We start from the raw sequence: 22,126 nt of genomic DNA on the forward strand, positions 1-22,126 counted from the left end.
TTCTCCTTAGTGTTTTTGAGATTCTCTGGTGTATGTTTAATTCTATTGCTCTTCCTAAGTGCTTCCAATGCACTTAAATGGCTTCACAGTTGAATTTTTCTCTCATCTGTTGTGGAATTCACTAAAGATAGTGTACAGCTATAAATAAGCCTACCCATGCAACCGTAACCATGGCAACCACCAGCCTTCAAACAGGGAGAGTGGGGCTTACAAGCTGGTCTCAACTTTACAAGAGCCCAATACATCCCCTTTCAAATTAGGCAGCTCAGGACTGTGCTTTGCACACAACACAGCCACTCGTTGCTTTCCACAAAGTCTCTATCATTTACTTCAATCGAATACAATTCATTTCTGACTTTCACACCTTCTTTGAAAACACTGTACTGGATTCTGTGGGGGATAATAAAAATGACTTAAGCCAAGTCCTCCCACCAACATACAGTGGGGTCTTCCTAACATCTATGTTTCTCAGGTTACTCTTTTGCTGAAAACTCTTCAATGCCTCCCTGGTGGATATAGAATCCATCTCTTGCCTACATTTTCTTCTTTTGAAAGACAGGGTCTGGCTGTGTTACCCAGGCTGAAGTGCAGTAGTGCAATCATAGCTCACTCTTGCCTACTGTATTCCTCATTATCCTTCCTATGACAGCCTAAACTCCAGGCTTCTTCTGAAAATTGTGTGCTTTCCAATGGTGTTCTCTCTCTCTCTTTCTCTCTCTCTTTCTGAAATTCTTTCCAGACTGCCTTATTGGCTTTGCAAGCCTTTAATTTTTCTCTGGTCCAAACTCAAGTGCTTCACCCTGTTAACTTTTCTGCTATGGTGTGGTTTTAAGATGAGTTTAATTTGCATAGAAGCCAATCAGTTTTTCCTTGTTCATATGAATTGTTCAATGGAATTAAGCACCTACCTCACTGGGTACTAGAAAATTAAAAACTGTAACAAAACAAAACAACAAGCAAAAATCCGAATCTCATTTATCAAAAAAGACTATGTAGAGACAGCAAATGGCAGTTGGCTCATTATTCCTTGCATCAGTGTAAAAGATGCTCATGATTGGATTTTTGTCTTTGAATGAAGAGGCCAGTGAGAGTTGTGATTGCAGGTATTTGGTAAAAGGTAACTATTGATGTGGTAGACATTTATAAAGTAGAATTTATAGAACTTGACTGATTATAAATGGGAGATAAAGGAAAGAGAGAAGCTGACTGTAAAGTCCACATGACTGAGAGAGTAGTGATGCCATCTGTTGAGACAGGAAACAGGGGAAGTATTAATATATCTGGAAGGTGGAGTTATGCTTGATTTTTGACACATTATATCTGATGTATCATTAGAATGTACATGTCTAGTACACAGTTGGGAATGCCTTCTTAGACCTCAGGAGCAACTCAGAACTAGAGAAGTCGATGAGAAAATCATCAACATGTAGATGGAAATATATAGCGATGGCATGAATAAAACTGCTTGAGGAGAGTGAGATTGAGGAGAGACATCCACATTCAATAAGGAAACTTCAGAGAAGGAGACTCAGGAGTCCCTGAGAGATGGGCAATGGAAGTGCTAAGGACCCAGGCCAGGTGCAAAGACTCGCCTTGAGTAGGAGGATAGTCTCCCTTTGAACCATATGAGATGGGGAGTGGGGTTACATGGGAATAGCATAGCCAGTGTCTTTTATCCTCTCTGAACAAAGTAGGAGTCAAGGGCATCTTTGGCGGGTGAAGGTATGGAGGCAGGAATGCCACCTTGATAAGAATATAATTGGAAGTTCTGCTGTGGGAAGTGATTTAGGGAAGGGAGAACATAACTAGGACTGAGTTACAGCAGCCGAAGTTGGATAATTCATCTCAAGGTGGAGTCCATCACTGCATTTGTGTTCTTTCCTTAAGTGGGATTTAGTAGCTTGGAGTGGGAATAAAAATGAATAAAAAGGAGGAGATGACCTCCAATCCCATTACTTTTCCTCTTGCTTGCTCCACATTTTGCCCTCCTTCCTGTTCCTTGAATACAGCTGGAATACCAGATGTCCCACCTGCAGGAATTTTTCCGGAAACCTAACTGCTTGGTTTATTTCCTGCCTGTCATTGTTCGTATCTGACCTTCTCCATGAGGTTTACCTGACCATCCTGTTTAATATTTTAACTTCAACTTTCTGCATTTCTGATCTCCCATCCTCTCTACCCATTCTTTTAGCCATCACACTTGCCTCCTAACATATTAAATAATTTACTCATTTATCATATTTACTGTTTATTCTCTATCTCCCTCCACTGGTAAGTGAGCTCCATGAGGACAGAAATCTTTTTGATGTACCCTAAATGATCAGAACAGTACCTGGCACATAATAGTAATTCAATTAAGTATTTGTTGAATAAAATTAGGGTGACTGAAGAAATGTGGGTATCAGTGAAGGCATATATTGGTTACTAGTTTTGGTCGAACCACAAACAGAAAATCCATATGAAAACTGAACTTTTTACTGTTATATTTTTGCTTTAATTTATAACAACTTTCTTAGGTTATAAAATTAAGTAATGCCCTATCCCTCTTCAGATACCCCCTTCTCCATCTCCCTCCATATACAGTTGTAGTTATAACCTACTCTGTTAGATCACTCACTCACATCTAAGAATAAAATTATCTCAATATGATGTTTTTCATACAGGCATTTTTCCTTCTGAATTTCTCTCTTTCACTCTTTCCTTATCTATCTAGACCACTGTTAATTCCAGTGGTCTAGAAGTGTTTGGAAGTTGGAGGAAGTATTTTGTTGTTGGTGGCAGTAGTGGGGAAGACCATGATCACAGCATAGGAAGAACTTCCTCTTCTACCTTTATGTGAAATGGCACCTTTTTTCTGCCACTCTTCTCTATAGAGTGCTGATGCTTACCCTAGAAAAAGATTCCTGTTTTTGCCCAACGAATTCTAGATAATTAGGTAACTGAACTCAATTGCAAGATTCAATAAACTGTTTTAACGTTTCATGGAGTTATTCTACACATTTACCTAAAAAGCAGTCTTGGGATTGCTAGATTTTATTATTTGTTTTTCCCTATATTTGAAGATCTGGTAAAAGTGATAAAACTAACTTTACAGCAGGCATGTTTTTTTAACTTAAAAAGATTAGTGACTTTAAGTCAGATTGAGACGGGGTGGAGGTGGCTCTTCTCAGAGGAGCAAAGCAGGATTTCCTGCCCTTTCCCAACAGGGGAGGACTCTGCTTCTTACTCACACAGAGTCTGGGGCTTAGGAGGTCAGCTCTCATTTTTCTCTCAACCTCAAACTTAGGCAGGCCCTGCTTGTCTTTACTGCAGGGACAATCTTTTTCAGTTTCCTCTCCTGCCCCTAATCTTTTTCATAAATATTAAATGGAAATTAGTGAAAAGATTTTGTGGATGGGTGAGAATTCCCCTTGTCTAGGGCCCCCAGTCATTCTAAACTGTTGTGCCAACCCAAACTCATCATTTAACATTTTATTAAAGACTCAGATGTTTTATTCTTGCCAACTTCTGTGGTGTCTACCTCCTACCTCCACATCTTTGCTGAAGATGAAATAGCTGTGGGATTCATTTCTTCTCAGAGGGTGTTGCCATACTAGGTGGAAGATAGAAGATACTTTTAATATCTGGATGAATTATATGGTTCTTTTCCCAATCTGTTTGGCTATTCTTAAATCTCTTGGTTTTCTGTTCACATTTTAAAGACTGTTAAACATTTCTTTAAGCATGTAAGACATAGATATTTTGTGTTCTGTGTCTAGGAATACCATTGTCTAGAATCTTTACTGGTCGGACTTTGCTTATTATTGTTTTGGATGCTTTCAGTGGTTGTTCCTTGGGTTCTTGTGTGTTTTGGGGTTTTTGACTGTGAACTCATGTTCTTTGGAACTTTATCTATGGGAATTTTCTGAAGACTAAGATTGCACTTATACTCTGTTAGAAAGAATTTGTGTTTACTATTCCATGGAGCAGAGCCAACTATTTTATATCAAATTATCTGCCTGAGTTTTTTCAGACCACACTGGTAGCATGTGTGGTAGGTTGTATCTATGAATTCTCAGGGATGGTTTTTTTTTTTTCTACACCCAGCACCAGGGCCAAGACAATTTAGTTTCTGAATAATGCTGTTTTGCAAGATGGATTTATTCACATTCACCATTATATGTACGATGAAAATCTTAGATGTTCCAGCTTTATTTGGGGCCTTGTGGAGGAGGGATTTGCCTATTTTACACAGACCTGTGACTTTTTCTGTCTTCTCAGTGCCCTGTATAGCCATCAAAAGAGATATAGTTCTTCACAAAAAACTTAAGAAAAAATTATTTTTTTGCTTGGTTTCCTACCAAGATTCCTTTTACATCTTAATGTGACTTCTGTAGATTCTTTACATTTGTATCTGCTCTGTAATAAATTATTATTAATTTTAAAATTTAATTTAATGTTACATTCTGGAATACATACGCAGGATATGCAGGTTTGTTACATAGGTAAACGTGTGCCATGGTGGTTTGCTGCACCTATGAACCCATCACCTAAGTATTAAGTCCCGCATGCATTAGCTATTTATCCTGATGCTCTCCCTCCCCCAATCCCCCAACCCAGACAGGTCCCAGTGTGTGTTGTTCCCCTTCCTGTGTCCATGTGTTCTCATTGTTCAGCTCCTACTTATAAGTGAGAACATGCAGTGTTTGGTTTTCTGTTCCTGTGTAGTTTGCTGAAGATAATGGCCTAAAAAACATCAAGAAATCTCCTCCTTTAATAGGCTGAAAAGAACAAAATAGATTTTCCTTTTTATTTTTTTAATTGATAAATAAAAATTATATATATTTATTGTGTACAACATGTTGCTTTGAAATATGTACGCATTGTGGAATGGGTAAATTGAGCTAATTAGTATATGCATTACTTCACATACTCATCTTTTTTATTGTTATTAATAACACTTAAAAACCTACTCTCTTATTGATTTTTTTGTTTGTTTGTTTGAGATGGGGGTCTCACTTCATCACCCAGGCTGGAGTGTAGTGGTGCAATGATAACTTACTGTAACCTCAAATTCACGAGCTCAAGTGATCCTCCTGCCTCAACCTCCTGAATAGCTCTGACTACAGATATGTGGCACCCTACCTAGCTAATTTTTATTTTATTTTTTGTAGATATAAGGTCTTACTATGTTGTCAAGGCTAGTCTTGAATTCCTGAGCTTAACCTATCTTCCTGCCTCAGCTATCCAAAGTGTTGAGATTATAGGCATGAGCCATCACACCTAGCCTCTTACTGATTTCTGAGAATACAATGCATTGTTATTAATTATAGTCACCATGTTGTATATCTCTTGAACTTATTTCTCCTAATTGAAATTTTGTATTCTTTGCACATCTGTCCACTCCCCTCTCCCCAGCCCCTGGTCACCACTATCATCAACTCTCTGCTTCTACAAATCCAACTTTTTAAGATTCCACATTTAAGTGAAGCTTGATGTTTGTCTTTCTGTGACTGCTTATTTCATTTCACATAATGTCCTCCTGGTTCATCCATGTTGTTGCAAATTATAGGATTTCCTTCTTTTTAATTGCTGAATAATATTCCATTGTGTATATATACCTCATTTTCTTTATCCATTTGTTGGTTGATGAACACTTAGGTTGATTCCATAATGCAGCAATTGTGAATAGCGCTGCAGTAAACATAGTAAAAAATAGTGCTGCAAGCACTGCAGAGAGTACAGACATTTCTTTGACAAATTGATTTCATTTCCCTTCAATATATACCCAGTAGTGGGATTGCTAAATCATATGATAATTCTACTTTTAATTTTTTGAGAAACTTCATACTGTTTTCCATAATGACTGTACTAATTTAAGTTTCCACCAACAGTGTGCAGGAGTTCCCTTTTCTCCACGTCCTTGACAACACTTATTGTCTTTTTTCTTTTTGATGACAGCCATTCTAACATGTGTGAGGGGATATCTCATTGTGATTTAATTTGCATTTCTCTAATGATTATTGATGTTGAACATTTTTTTCCATATGTCTGTTGGCCATTTCTGTGTATTATGATGCAATTTCTGAAAACTTCACAAGCATGCAAAATCCTGTAATATGGTGTCTTTAAAGAGGTTCATGAAAGGGTGGAAAGGGCCCTGAAAAGCACTCTTGAATACAGGTTTCTGATAACTTTAGAATCATATCATTTGGACTAGATAAGAATTCCTAGAACTTTAATAAAAAGACTGGTTTATAAAACTGCTAACTCAAACAGAACAAAAATTAATTGAATACCAAGAAAATACTTTGCCAGATTTTAACGCTAAATCAGTCAATACTGAAATTGTTTAGATATACAATTTGAATGAACTCCATAGTCTAAGTGAAATTGCCTATGGTAACTCATCAGTTGTCAGTGCTATGGACCTAAATTGGAGAAAATGGTGTTCAAGAGGACATAAGTCCAATGTTAAGCATGGAGAGCTAGGATGGCTGCCTTGTCCTTCCTGAGTCCTTAAAGCTTTTTTTTTTTTTTTTTTTTTTTTTAATTACAAGTTTTGCATTCATGAGTCATCAAGAAAAAGATAAAATGATCCAAATTAAATATTATATTGGTGTGGTGACTTCTAAATTGCTAAAATAGTTTATGATCAACATGTGGTTTTGTCAAGCCGATATTCCTAAAAAGACAATCAAAACTTCAGGTACATTTCACTACCTGATGGGCCTTTTAAACATTTATAGAGGAATTTCATCCAATTGTCATTTTCAATGCATGTTTTTCAGTTGTATAAAAGCTTTCCCATGCAAGAGGGCTGATGTTATAACAGTAGCTCATTATGCCAAAGTGTATTTTCACCAGCTAAAGAAAGCTTTTCATGGTTCACTGACTGAGGACAATCAATCCCTTTACAATCCAGAACCCAAAGATTAGATCTGAGAACATCAGAGAAAGACTGCTCTTGTCATCCACACTGCAGCAAAACTTCAGGACCTTGAACCTTGGGTTCATAATCTCACAACTCAGAAGGATCCTTCCACACTCCTGGAATGTATACCCATTGGAAACCGTAAGGTAAAGCTAACCGGGGAATTTCTTCCCAGAAGAAGATAGCATCCTTAATGGAAACAGCTTTTTCCCCCAAGATCATGGGTCAAGGTTTCTCTACTATCATGAGACTCTTACTCTTTTCTATTGCTTATGCCTCTATAAACAATAGAAGTGTAAAGGGAGTCTGTTGTGTGTACTCATGAGGTATACTTTTACTTGTGAAGGATCTTGCAGCCAACCTTATACATTTGATAAACTTATGCCTTGATAGATGAAAGATGAAGGCTCAACGTAGGTGAGAAATTTTAACGGTACATATATTGTCTCATACTCAGTCAGAAATAGAGCATTGGTTCATTCCTCTTAACCCACATCATAGGTTAAAGAGAACATTGCCAGGAGGTCTTTACTATTCTGGAAGAGCATCACCTTTTTTTTTTTTATACTTTAAGTTCTAGGGTACATGTGCACAATGTGCAGGTTTATTACATATGTATACATGTGCCATGTTGGTGTCCTTTTGCCATGGTTTGGAGTAAATGAGGCAATGATTAGAAATTTATCCCTCATGATAGGCTCTATAGCAGATTCTACTATAAAGGCTATGGTTACACAACAGACTTTAAATTCTCTTGTGAAAGTTATGTTAAATAATAGAATTGCTCTAGATTACTTACTGGCTAAACAGAGAAGTATCTGTGCAGCTGCTGGCACTTGTTGCCCATGGAGAAATACATCACATCAGGCATTACGGTGATTCAGTTGTAGGGGATTAATGAAGAGACTGCTTAGTTAAAGTGAGTAGACTCTTTATCTAGCTCATTTTTTTTGATGTATTTGATTTTAGGTGGTTTGGTTTATGGAGCCCTGGCTAAGGAGCATACTCCAAACTCTTGATGTTATCCTTTAGATAGTGATAATAGTAGTCTCCCTGGTGCACTGTATTCTCTCAAAAGTTTTAAATGCTTGCATGCAGCCATTTACAGAATGTCAAGTGGTCTCTCTTCAACTGGAATGACAAGACCTGAAAGAAATGTGTGACCACGAGGGCACCATAATCTGTAAATGACATGCTAAGACCAGAAACCCAAAATGATGGTAACTGAGAGAGGCGCTAAGGCCCCAAATTTTGGTCATACTCTCACCTAAGTGAGAACCTGACCAAAAGGGGGAATTTTTTTTTTTTTTTTTTTTTTTTGTACTTTAAGTTCTAGGGTACATGTGCATAATGTGCAGGTTTGTTACATATGTATACTTGTGCCATGTTGGTGTGCTGCACTCATCAACTCGTCAGCACCCATCAACTCGCCATTTACATCAGGTATAACTCCCAATGCAACCCCTCCCCCCTCCCCGTGATATGCCCCGGTGTGTGATGTTCCCCTTCCCAAGTCCAAGTGATCTCATTGTTCAGTTCCCACCTATGAGTGAGAACATGCGGTGTTTGGTTTTCTGTTCTTGCGATAGTTTGCTGAGAATGATGGTTTCCAGCTGCATCCATATCCCTACAAAGGACACAAACTCAGCCTTTTTTATGGCTGCATAGTATTCCATTGTGTATATGTGCCACATTTTCTTAATCCAGTCTGTCACTGATGGACATTTGGGTTGATTCCAAGTCTTTGCTATTGTGAATAGTGCTGCAATAAACATACATGTGCATGTGTCTTTATAACAGCGTGATTTATAATCCTTTGGGTATATCCCCAGTAATGGGATGGCTGGGTCACATGGTACTTCTAGTTCTAGTTCCTTGAGGAATTGCCATACTGTTTTCCACAATGGTTGAACTAGTTTACAATCCCACCAACAGTGTAAAAGTGTTCCTATTTCTCCACATCCTCTCCAGCACCTATTGTTTCCTGACTTTTTAATGATTGCCATTCCAACTGGTGTGAGATGGTATCTCATTGTGGTTTTGATTTGCATTTCTCTGATGACCAGTGATGATGAGCATTTTTTCATGTGTCTGTTGGCTGTATGAATGTCTTCTTTTGAGAAATGTCTGTTCATATCCTTTGCCCACTTTTTGATGGGGTTGTTTGTTTTTTTCTTGTAAATTTGTTTGAGTTCTTTGTAGGTTCTGGATATTAGCCCTTTGTCAGATGAGTAGATGGCAAAAATTTTCTCCCATTCTGTAGGTTGCCTGTTCACTCTGATGGTAGTTTCTTTTGCTGTGCAGAAGCTTTTTAGTTTAATTAGATCCCATTTGTCAATTTTGGCTTTTGCTGCCGTTGCTTTTGGTGTTTTAGACATGAAGTCTTTGCCCATGCCTATGTCCTGAATGGTACTACCTAGGTTTTCCTCTAGGGTTTTTATGGTATTAGGTCTAACATTTAAGTCTCTAATCCATCTTGAATTAATTTTCATATAAGGAGTAAGGAAAGGATCCAGTTTCAGCTTTCTACTTATGGCTAGCCAATTTTCCCAGCACCATTTATTAAATAGGGAATCCTTTCCCCATTTCTTGTTTCTCTCAGGTTTGTCAAAGATCAGATGGCTTAGATGTGTGGTATTATTTCTGAGGACTCTGTTCTGTTCCATTGGTCTATATCTCTGTTTTGGTACCAGTACCATGCTGTTTTGGTTACTGTAGCCTTGTAGTATAGTTTGAAGTCAGGTAGCGTGATGCCTCCAACTTTGTTCTTTTGACGTAGGATTGTCTTGGCAATGCGGGCTCTTTTTTGGTTCCATATGAACTTTAGAGCAGTTTTTTCCAATTCTGTGAAGAAACTCATTGGTAGCTTGATGGGGATGGCATTGAATCTATAAATAACCTTGGGCAGTATGGCCATTTTCATGATATTGATTCTTCCTATCCATGAGCATGGTATGTTCTTCCATTTGTTTGTGTCCTCTTTTATTTCACTGAGCAGTGGTTTGTAGTTCTCCTTGAAGAGGTCCTTTACATCCCTTGTAAGTTGGATTCCTAGGTATTTTATTCTCTTTGAAGCAATTGTGAATTGCAGTTCATTCATAATTTGGCTCTGTGTTTGTCTGTTACTGGTGTATAAGAATGCTTGTGATTTTTGCACATTAATTTTGTATCCTGAGACTTTGCTGAAGTTTCTTATCAGCTTAAGGAGATTTTGGGCTGAGACAATGGGGTTTTCTAAATATACAATCATGTCATCTGCAAAGAGGGACAATTTGACTTCTTCTTTTCCTAACTGAATACCCTTGATTTCTTTCTCTTGCCTGATTGCCCTAGCCAGAACTTCCAACATATGTTGAATAAGAGTGGTGAGGGAGGGCATCCCTGTCTTGTGCCAGTTTTCAAAGGGAATTTTTCCAGTTTTTGCCCATTCAGTATGATATTGGCTGTGGGTTTGTCATAATGAGGCCAACATCATCCTGATACCAAAGCCTGGCAGAGACACAACAACAACAAAAAAAGAATTTTAGACCAATATCCCTGATGAACATCGATGCAAAAATCCTCAAGAAAATACTGGCAAACCGGATCCAGCAGCATATCAAAAAGCTTATCCACCATGATCAAGTTGACTTCATCCCTGGGATGCAAGGCTGGTTCAACATATGCAAATCAATAAACGTAATCCAGCATATAAACAGAACCAAAGACAAAAGCCACATGATTATCTCAATAGATGCAGAAAAGGCCTTTGACAAAATTCAACAGCCCTTCATGCTAAAAACTCTCAATAAATTCGGTATTGATGGAACGTATCTCAAAATCATAAGAGCTATTTATGACAAAAGGGGGGAATTTTTAAACAAAATTATGAGAGGCCATTGTTTTGGACTAAGCTCATGCAGTAGGCCCCAACAGACCAGACCAAACCAAAATGGAGTCACTTGTGCTAAATGTGACATAATCAAACTAAGACTTTAAAGAAATACATAGATTCTAGAACAGACCAGGTTTTGGTTTTTCCTCCTGTAAACAGGACGTTCCAGTACATAAGGAGGTACCTTGACTCTAACTTTCACAAAAAAAGTAACCTAAATTCCTTGTTCCCACCTTACAAAACCCATGTTCTGCTATTTCCCAGTAAGTTTAAACACCAAAGAAGTATATTTACGATGGTGATTGTGACATCAAAGACTAAAGTTTTGACTAAGCTCTCAAAATTGAGAAGATGACCAAAAGGGGGGAATTGTTAGACCAATTTTAGCCTAAATCTGCCTCCTTACATATTTTAAGTTTGGCCTAAAGCTTTTTCTATACTTTGAGAACTATAATCTAAATGGAGTTGTATACAAACTGTAGTCTACTCTTGTGTCAGTCACTGAGTTTTGGCTGATCAAAAGTGGCCAACTGTTCAAACCTTGTTCAAATAAGGAAAAGCCGATATGTAACCAATCCAGCTGTTTCTGTACATCATTTCTGTTTTCCGTATGTCACTTTCCTTTTCTGTCCACAAATCTTCTTCCACCACATGGCTGCACTGGAGTCTCTGAGCTTGGGAGACTGAATTGTACTTTGCTCAATTAAACTCTTTTAAATTTAATTTGGCTAATGTTTTACTTTTAGCACTATATTCAGGAAATGTAGACTAATTTAAAAAAGTAAAATAGTCTTGATATATGTATTTCCCTAAATTCCAGTCTCATAATTATATGGATCTGGGATGGTTTATTTTTGAGATAAGAGGATTTTTGATATTCTTGCTCCCTCTTCTTTGAACAACCCATGATTTTTTTTTCCATACATCTGATTTAGCACTTGGGTTCCACTAGAGAATTAAACCCTACAGAAAATGATTTTAGTGACTGTTTTCTCAATTTTCCCAAGGACAGTGCAAGTTAGTACCATTTTAGATGTATAAGGGAAGTTAATTTATTCTGTACAATGAGTACCTTAGGCTGGAATTATGGTTAATTCTGTTATGGAGCCTCACATGAAAAGAGCTGCTAAGTACTATGCTACATGTCATTCTTGAGGGGTCTCTTCAGCTGACTCCAGTAATAAAGGAAGCAGGAAGCCTGGCTTTTAAGAGAGATTACAGAGAAGAGGAGAGAAGGCCTTCTATTGTAATTCTTCGTGGTATTCCCATGCCTTCAACATCCCATTCCTAAATGGTAAGGTGATTAAAAACATGCAACAGTTTGGTAAAGAAAACATGATTTATGAGATAAGTCATGGTTTTAGAAATGTCATTTGTTTTCATGGTTCAAGGAGAGTTTTCTTGATTGACAAAAAATATTTGAGTCTAATTTAAGAATGTGAGTTTTCATTCCTACTCTCACCTTTTTCTCTGTCTTCACTCCATATAGGATGAAAACCTGACACCAAACAGAGGCTAGTGAGTCACTTTGGTTCTATTTATACCTAAATGATTATTAAATTTCTTTTAAGTCTCTTAAGTTCATGTACTCTTGGATAACAGCTGTGGTGTAAGAGTAGAGAATTAACTTTAAATTAAATTTAAATATCAAACAGTATATCTACTTCCAGTAGGATGCAACAGAACAAATCACTGGTAAGTGTGAATTCTTCAAGTTATTTCAATATACTCTAAGCCATTTACTAAATTTTATTATACCTGTGACCCCCAAAGAGCCATTTTTCCCTAAAATATAGATCAAATTCTCTTTCATTCCCATATTTAAAAACATTTAAAAGCTCTCTATTGCACGAAGAATAAAATAAGAGGCTCTTATTAAGGAATTCAAGGCCTTTCAAAATCTGGTTTCAATCAGGCTCTCTTGTCTTCTCCATTCCTACAAAGCTCTTGGTTCAGATATGATACATACCCTTTGTCCTAACATGCCATGCCTTCGCTCATGCTCCTCTTTTGACTTGTGTGCCCTTTTTTGCTTCTCCATAAACTAATCTTTTATTAATCCCTAAAAATGTCAACTCAGTATCATCTTAACTTTTCTTTAAGAAGAGAATAGTGGAGTAGTTCTCAAACTTGGTTACATATGGGATCACTAGGTAACTTAGAAAAGAGAAATACCAATTTCTGAGTCCTACACCCAGAGATTCTGATTTATTTGGTCTGAAGTAGGGCCTGGGTATCAGTACATTTTTTAAGGTTCCCAGGCAAATCTAACATGCAGTCAAACAGAACCCCTAGGAGTGTGGTTAAGAGCCCAGAATAGTCAGACTGTGGGTAAGTCTTGATTTCACTACTCTGTGTATTTTGTTGCTTAACTTTTCTATGTCTCAGTTTTCTCATTTATAAAATTGAGAAAATAATCTACTTAATTCTTAGGGTTGTTGTGAACATTAGCTTAGATAATGCTGGTCAAGAACTTAGCCTAAAACCTGACATAATAAATGTTAGCCTTTGATAGAAAAAATAGTTGTTACTTCCGGGTTCTGGCCTTTATAATTCCCTTTTAAACTCAAAAATTAACTCAGTTATAATCTTTACTACATTGTGTTTGTATTTCTCCATCCCTAGCTTGTATCATGCTTGAGAGCAGCAGCCTGGCCCTACTAGTTCTTGCCCTCGGCTTCCTATTCTATCAGAATTATTTCCTTTTGACCTTTTCTCTTTAATAACACATATTTGAAGGCAAGCTGTAATAAGATCTTAACTAATCTCCCTACCTGGGCTCTTCCCTGTTAACTGTGTCATACATGAGTTTTTCACCTTCTCTGTGCTGTTAAGGGCATTGTCAAAACTGTTCTTATGGAACTCACAGTTCTTTATTTACAAGTTTGACTTGAGTTTCAACTATGAGCTCTTTGAGAGGCAAGATCTGTATCTTATGTCAATTGCACAACTGGCTTTTAGCAGTTTCTAGGAACATAGTGTGCTCAACTTGCAGGGAGGGAAAATAAAAGGAAAGAAGAATGAAAGAAAGAAATTTAGAGAGGATTAGATGGTATTTCTGAGCCTAATTAGAAAGTATAATTGAAAGCAGCCTCTAAAAAATTATGTTTCAAGAATCGACATAGAACAGAGGGAAGATGTGAATATGAAGAAAATCTAAGGCAACATAAATTCATAAATCATTGTGTAGCAGTCACAGACTTTACTGGAAGTGTTTTAAAGATTCAACATTGATACTTTAATTATTTCTCAAGCTCTTCAATAGAATTTTCTAATTATCTGCCTATGCCTTCTTCTTCCCTACCCCTTCCACGTTGCTATCAATCTAAGCAACTTTTATGACATGTCTTAAGATTGGAACACCATAATTGGGTGAATTTCTTACATGCAGACTATTGGATCATAATGTCCCTTGCAAAAGAGAAAGCTGTAAAAGTAAATAAAGATGTTAAATTCCCTTTGTCAGATTGCTGATGAAGAATGCTTCAAGAAATAGAATAATAATGCTGAAAAGAGATGTGACTATATGAAGATCATTAAAATAAATCTAAATTTAACCTGTATATTCTTTATGATTGTGATTAAATGGAAAATTAAAATCAGCTTAATAGCTGTGCTGTTGAAATGTTTTGTGGTATGTTATCAGCATATTTCAAATTTTAGTACCAAACTCATTAGAAGATATTTCAAATATCTACATTTTGCCTAACCAGAAGACCATTAAAATGCACATTGTCTTTTTCCTGTGGGGGATTATATGCCACATCTTATTTACTAGCCTTGGAGCATGTTTCAAAGTACTTAGTATTGTTATTTATGATCCGAAGTAGACAAAATGAAAATGAACTACAGTGTCTATTAAGTTGTAAAATGTAGTCAATGTTATGTTTTTGTTTTTTATTTCCTCTTTTGTTTTCTTTAAAAAATAGCATTTATCGTGTTTCTGTTTATAGAGTGATTCAGGCTCATTGTTTAACATTTTGAAGCAAATAAGAGTAAAACAAAGTAAAAAAACCTCATAATGTCATGGCATTTTATTATTTTATGTTTTGTTTAAGCTTTTATTTTCTATGTGGAAATACATTAATTTAAAGAAACATCCTCCAGATATTGTTACATTCCTGCAATTTCAAATATTCAAAATATTTTTGCAGCTTAATTTTTATGTTCTTTGGTAGTTCCACAGGGGATTAGGGCAAAGGGGTAAGACATTTATTATTCTAGCACATCTTATCATGAAATTTTCTGCAAAAGTTTTTGAATGAGTTCAGAATGAATTGAGAATGAGAAGGAACAAGAAACTAGTTGCTAAGTGAAAGCTATGAATCTATGTGAGGGGGTCAAGTTTGCTAATCTCATCTCAGAAACAGTAGCATCAGAGCAGGAAGGAGAGAGACACAAAGGTGAAGCCCATAGGACAAAAGAGCCAAAGCTGGAGAAATAGATCCCGGAATGATGACAGAGTCTGAGGGGGGTCTTACACCTTTTATCTTGTTGTATTTGACATTAACTGTAAAAGAAAACGGGAGAAAAAGGGTCACTCTTCTTTTTCACAGTAAAGATTAACGTGCATGCATATAAACACAGCTCATCTATCCAGTGTCTTTATTTCAGAAGGTAAATTTTCATTATTCTGACTCTGAAGGAAATAAGAGGATTTGGGCACTCAAGAGTGATACATACTTCACGTCAACATCACGTACAGGATCATGCACAGGTGTGTGCACCACTGGGAGAGCTGATCTTTGATGCCCTTGTAACTCTCAGGCAAACAATGGCCTATTTTGTGCTTTGTATAAATCTCTCATCTAGTAGACCAAAAACCCCATAAAAAAGCTACTATTAGCCCCATTTTACATCCAAGAAAGAGGCAGTTTGTATAATTTAAATCATTTGTTCAAACCTATATAATGAAAGAGCTCAGACTTATATTCAGGTCTATTGACTGAAGGATGGTATATGATATAAAAAATATTTGAAATCATTGAGGTGAATTCCAGAATACTAAAATCATGGGAACTCTGTAAGCTTTAAGGGTATGAACTAAATAACCTTAGTGGGAAGAACAACTTCACATCAGATATGTGGAACCCATTTCCTCAAGATTTTGTGCCATGTGAGAAGATAAATCTGATCAAGAAAGATTCTCAGAAATTTGCCATAGGGAAATTATGAGTGTGAGTGTTTTAATAGATTTTCAAATTCTATGGCTTTGTACTCTCACCATAAACAAACTAACAAAAAACAAAAAAAAACCCAGGCTTTGTCTTTTCATAACATCAAGTGAGGCAGCAAGGCAGTCCAGAAAACATGTGCACTTTGGAGACAAATGTATTAAGGTCCAAAATTTCAGCAGCACCACTAATTAGATGTAGGAATTGGGCACACTATTTAATCTTTCTGAATCTGTTTGAATTTTGACATCTGTGTGAGGGGGCAATAATTCATTTCTCATAAACTTGCTATGCTGATTAGATGAGATTATGGATTATGAAAAGCTGTCTAGAAATGCTGGCTGTTTTTAGACAGCAACGATTTTTTTTTTTTTTTTTTACTATACAGTGAAAAAAACCATTCTTCCAAAAAATGCCAGATGTTATTCTTGGTTGTGTTTCAAAGAGCACTAAATATGGTTGCATCCTCCAGGGTGGTTGCTTTGTAAGCCAGGTGCAAAAAGGAGGCTCTTTCCCAGAGAGTTTCAACAGTGATATCAGCTGACTCACGTAATTCAAGACCATCTCAAGATTGCCATGTGGACCTGGTATCCATCTGTTGTTTGAGTAAATAATAATTTAATTTCTATTTTGAGTTAAACAAAATAGACAAGAGCATCTACCATTGCTTATTCATTGGCAGTTTGTCTGCTCCCTGAATAATTATTGCATCTCAGTTGATTGTTTCTGTATCTAAATTTGGAGTATCCCAAAATGAATTTCTTTAACCTTGGGTAAATATTGAAGCAATCAGTAGAAAATGCAGATCCACTTTTACCTAGATAGTCAATTAATCTTGAACAATGTCTGACTGACTTCTCCTTTCCTAAAAATATTCTTCACCCGCAGAACAAAATCCAAACCCTTCAATGTATACACAAAGGTCTTCACAAGTTAATCTCTGCTCTTTCTGCCCTGTCTTCCTTCCATGCTTTCTAGTCACAAAAACCTCGAGTGGCTTCCCAGAGTCCTCCACTGCTTGCAGCTTTGTCTTTCTTTGTCGTCACACCACCTGCCTCAGGTCATTCCTTCACTTTCAGACTTGGATAAACATCACTCCCTAGTGTATGATCTACATTCTTGAGCAGCTGTCAAGGGGCCAGCTGACCCACCACTGGGAGAAACTTGATCGATGAGAAAGTTAACAGACATTTTCTTTCTTCCTCTTCCTTGTAGACTACTTCCACATGTGGTGTTTCCAGAGCTGTACTTAGCAAACATGCTTGCTGAGTGGCACACTGTGTCTCTCTACTTGTGTAGCTATAGCTGTAGTAATGCATTGTATCACCCTGTATCACATCTTCCACATCCCCCCACTACCCCACTCTGTTTTCTGTTACTTTTGTGGTCCTGGGCATGTACCTTGCAAATTAAGTGTTAGTGCCTTAAGTCATACTTCACATTCTTCTTTCTAGGGGACCTAGGCTAAAACACTATCATTTCTCAAGTCACCAATGTTTTGCATTTTTTTTTTTTTAGATATTCTGCTTGGAATGTGCCTCCACTCTCCATTATTACTAAAGATCCAGTTCAATTGAATTGCTGATATATCTATGCTCTCATGGTACCTGGCTCCTCTACTGTTACTAAAGCACACAACATGCTATTTTGTATATATGTAGTGGTAGGCAAATCTCTCCTGACAGACTGTAACCTCCTTGAAGACAGGAAAGTTGTCATTTATTCCTATATTGTTAGCACTTAGAATGGTGCTTGTCACTGATATAGTACTCTCTAAAATGGTTTAAGGAATGAATAGGACCAAACAAATTTATGTGCTTTCTTTGGTTTCTCTTGAGCATAATGGTCTAATGCTAAGGCATTTTATCATTATTTATCATTAGAAATGTGTTATATTATTACCTTTATGTGTGAAATAAAGGGAGCTCCTTTTACCTGGAATCAAGAGGAGAAAGTCATTTGAATGGCTGTAATATGGGAACCCCTGACATGATCACTTCTTCTTACTGATATATCTGTGACACATGCTTCTATAACACATATTTTAAGCTGTGTTTTTGGACAAATTGGCAAATGATTGGTACGTCTCTAGATGGCATTACTCTAAAATTATTTGTGATATGTACAGTTTTCTAGAATGACTTACTAATTGTGATTCCACACCTAACTTGAGGACGACACATAGTCAAATGGGCTTATGTGATGGGTCCAAAGGATAGAAATTTAGGAGGGCCTCAAAGGTGATTGAGGCAGTATTTGGTATTACCTAGATAAACATTATGAATTTGGAATTATAGCAGCTCTAGGATTAGATATTTAGCCTACCATCTTGAATTTCTCCAATACAGTATCCCCAAATGATACCTCCTCTTTCTTTACCTTTCCTCAAGTTGATATGTAGGATCTATATAATCTGTGTATTTTCCTGTTGACACACAGATGGATCAACCTGCTCTGGTAAATGTCTTTATTAACAGATGCTAAAGACAAAATACCAAGAGAGAATAGAAAAATATGGAAGCAAATCTCCTAGGGCAATGAACAAAGAGTGCATTCTCTCTCTTAAATACATTACCTCTATGGTCTCTTCTTCAGTGCCTCTTTCTGCAGCCTTCTGCCTGATCCTCATGTTGTCTTGGGAGGATTTAGTTGCAAAATCCATGTGTAAGTCTTTTTCTTTGGGTTAAGCTAGTACAGAGACATTTCTTAATGTCCACAGTGTAAGGTAAAACAGGTGTCAAAAACCATAATATTTTGCCAGCCAAATATTGTTGACCATTTATACATGATCCTATGACCCCCTCCAAAGGGGGCATAAATGCATAAATGCAGAGAAAAGTGGATTCTGGTAGTACTTGGGCCATAGTTAGAAAATGAGCTCATGACTGAGAACTGAGAGACAGATACTAACATGTATTGAATGCCTAAGCACTGTTCTAAGGTGTTTTATTCATCTAATTTTTTCAATAACAATACTGTGAACTAGGTACTTTACTTTCATTTTACATATGAGGAAACTGATAACCCAGCTGATTTAAGTAACTTGTCCAAGACTACACAACCAGGTAGAGGCTGAACAATATGATTGTCAACAATACTGTGTTTCTGATGTGGCATGGTGAGGATTCTCCAGGAAAAAGACACTTTGGGTGACTTCTTACTTTTGTTACCATCTGTTTCCATGCTTGGTGAAATACTCATTATACATCACACTGTTCCAGGCACCACTTCCTGCAAAGACAGCCATTTCTCAAGTAACTCTTCTGGGTGGCTAAGACTATTTATAGTGGTAGTTGAGACTGGCAGTTCAATAGTTAATGCCTGATGGCATAAAGCATCCCACGGAGTGGGACAACTGAGTGAGAATTTCAGCATATTGGACTTCGGCAGACACAGGGTGAAGCAAATGAGCCTCCTGACATAGGCAGCTATCCCATTCCATTTGACATCAATTGAAAAGCTTAAAGAATGTTCTAAACCTTCCCAATCTCTTCTCCTGCAGGGATAATATCACATCATTTCTGAGGAGAACAGAAAGTTTATTTTGTGCACTTTGAAAATTTAAGAACTCAGGTATAAGTTCTTATAATTTGAACAGTTCAACAGAATGTTCAGATAAAAGGTCGTGAAAGCTTTTTCCTTCCTGTTGTCTCTTTCAGTTATAATGGTTGAGAAGCCACTTTAAGTGAAAGACCTTTCTTTCCTCTTTTCAAGATAAAGACTCAAGCCCGAAGAATCTGCCAAAATAAACTATTTCACATAACAAAATTTTTTCAGAAAAGAAGCACATGTGAAAATTTCTTAATTGTTCACAAAGCTCTTCTACTTCCTATGCAAAGGAAGTATGAAAATGTAATAATATTAAGTTGGAGCCTAATAAATTGTGATTGTTGAGAGAAAAACATAAAAACAGAGGCTTACTCAAGGTGAGTTCCATTTCTTTTTAATTACACCATTTTATTTGTTGTGTCTACTCCCATGTATTCATAAGAAGCCTTGTCATCTTCTGTATAGCTGCCATGTCTTGCTTTCTTTTTAAATCTAAGATGACTGAAATTGAATGCATTCACCTCTTCTGAAAGCCCACTTTCACTTTTGGCCCTGTGACCTCACCAATTTTGAAAGGCATGGTACTATCCTTACCTACTGCAATTCATGGAACTATTTTAAAGTCCCCTTCTCTGTTGGTTGCCTCTCCAAATAGTCACCCTTCTCTTAATTGACTTCCTCTTATCTGCCCCAACCTTCATTCCTTCCCAAGCCTTGCAGTACAAGATTCAACACTCCAATTTTTATTAACCAACCCCACTGCCTATGGAACTTCATGATCCCTTATTTCTGGCCAGGCAGTTCTGGTCATGGTCCTTCTAAAGCATGATGACATTCCAGAAACTATTCTGCATATCATCGAATTCAGTCCTCACCATGGTGTAGCGAACATGAGTGCTGGCTGGTTGAGCACTGAAACCAGGAAAGTAATGGACCTTATTGTAGGAATTTGGCAGGTAATGTAACTGCTCCATGTGTTTGCCTTCTTATTTGTAAAATGAGGATAATTCTGGCATCTACCTCATTGGGTTATCGTGAGGATTTAATACAGGCATGTATTAACAGTTTCCAGCCCACAGGGTGTGCTCAGTAGATGTTGGCTGTTGGTATCAAATCATATAGAAGGAGACAGGCACAGACAGATTAGGCAATTGCCAACGTGCTGTAAAGTTAGTGAAGTTGCAGTTTGAATCATGTCTGACTTCAGTATCCACTTAAACATTATGCTATGTGGCTTCTCTTCACAGCATTTATACGTGCAGTCTCTTCTCAATCTGTTTACTTTAAGTAACAGCTTAGATCTCTGCACTATTAGTACTGCACTCCCCACCTCCTACCTCTGAGATGCCATGCAAACCATAGAGAGGTAGCAGGTGGCCCCAGTTTGTGCCTCTAGCCACTTTATCTTGGCTGCTGGCCAGAAGGATGTGATAGCCTGCTGCTGACTGGGCTCTGAACACCTTGAGTGAAACACCTGATTGAGGCAGGAGCAGGATAGCTGGATTGAGGCCTTCATTGAGGTAAGCTGATCAATGCATTCCTTTTACATCACAAAAGACTTCTAAAGAGGCACAACCTGTATATTAGGATGCCAGAGCTGACGGAGAGACCCAGGGTCTACCTAGGGGTCACCCTCTGGTGAAAGTCAATTTTCAGTGCAGGGATCATGTTCATGGCGTGAAGACTCCTGTTACACTCCTGACTAGTCAACTTCCAAACAAGAAAAAAGCTGTTGAGATTCATGATTACTAGGACAGGACTAGGTTAAATAGTTTAGGTGAGAAAAGTGTCTAGAATGCTGGAAGAAAGAAAAGAAAGGATAAAACTAATATTTATTATGTGAAGATTTTTTCTGTGCCAGGCACTATTTCAGATATTATCATATATTCAATAATTTGGTCCATAAAAATTTAATGAGCACTTTTTATGAGCCAGGATAGCCTCTGAGAGGTCCCAGGGCACTAGGACTAATACAGCAGACATGCTCTTTGCCTTTATAGAGCTTAGATTCTTGAACAGGGAAAGATGCAGAGCAAACATTTATATATACTTTTTTCAACTTCTGAGAGGAAGGAATGTATTTCCATTTACAAATGTGGAAACTGAGTCCCAGAGAAATGAGCTATCTTGCTTACTATCCAGGTCCGTTAAGAAGCTGGATTTTATATCCAGCTATTTCTGGACATTAGTTTTGATATTCTTCCATTTGTCACAGAATCTCTTCTGCCATAAACTTTATGGTTAGCTTTGTAGCTAACATTAGATTAAACAATAAATTTGAGAGGCAAGCTAGTGAGATTTTGACATATATTGGGTTGTTCTTCAGGAAACAAGCCAGATGCTTTTATTCAGTCTCCTAAAAATTTTCAATATCAGAGTTCTTAATAGTGACTCCTACTTAAGCATCAGGTATATTAGGCACAATTATTTCTGAGTAGCTCAATAACAATGAATTTTTTTCTACCAAAATCCTTAAAAGGTACACATTGATTCAAAATAAAATTAGTTCCAAGTTTAATTGTCTGCCTCTCACCCCCAGGAATTAGATTCCCACCGAAATGCCTGAAAATATGTGAAAATAAAGAATGTTTTTTATCTACACTAGAAAATAGAGGC

The 22,126-nt window shown here is 37.2% G+C and overlaps 1 long non-coding RNA gene across 2 annotated transcripts in view; it reads left to right on the forward strand.

Moving 5' to 3' along the window:
• The window catches only part of LOC105480975 (uncharacterized), a 33,757-nt gene that overhangs the window by 6,142 nt on the left and 5,489 nt on the right, over nt 1-22,126 (forward strand). For both annotated transcript variants that reach the window (XR_011613077.1, XR_011613078.1), the window contains 2 exons: nt 6,905-7,059; nt 12,277-12,305. This is a non-coding gene — a long non-coding RNA (uncharacterized lncRNA). The remainder of the gene's footprint in view (nt 1-6,904; nt 7,060-12,276; nt 12,306-22,126) is intronic.

Source organism: Macaca nemestrina, chromosome 14, assembly GCF_043159975.1.
Source record: "Macaca nemestrina isolate mMacNem1 chromosome 14, mMacNem.hap1, whole genome shotgun sequence".
NCBI classification, from domain to species: domain Eukaryota; kingdom Metazoa; phylum Chordata; class Mammalia; order Primates; family Cercopithecidae; genus Macaca; species Macaca nemestrina.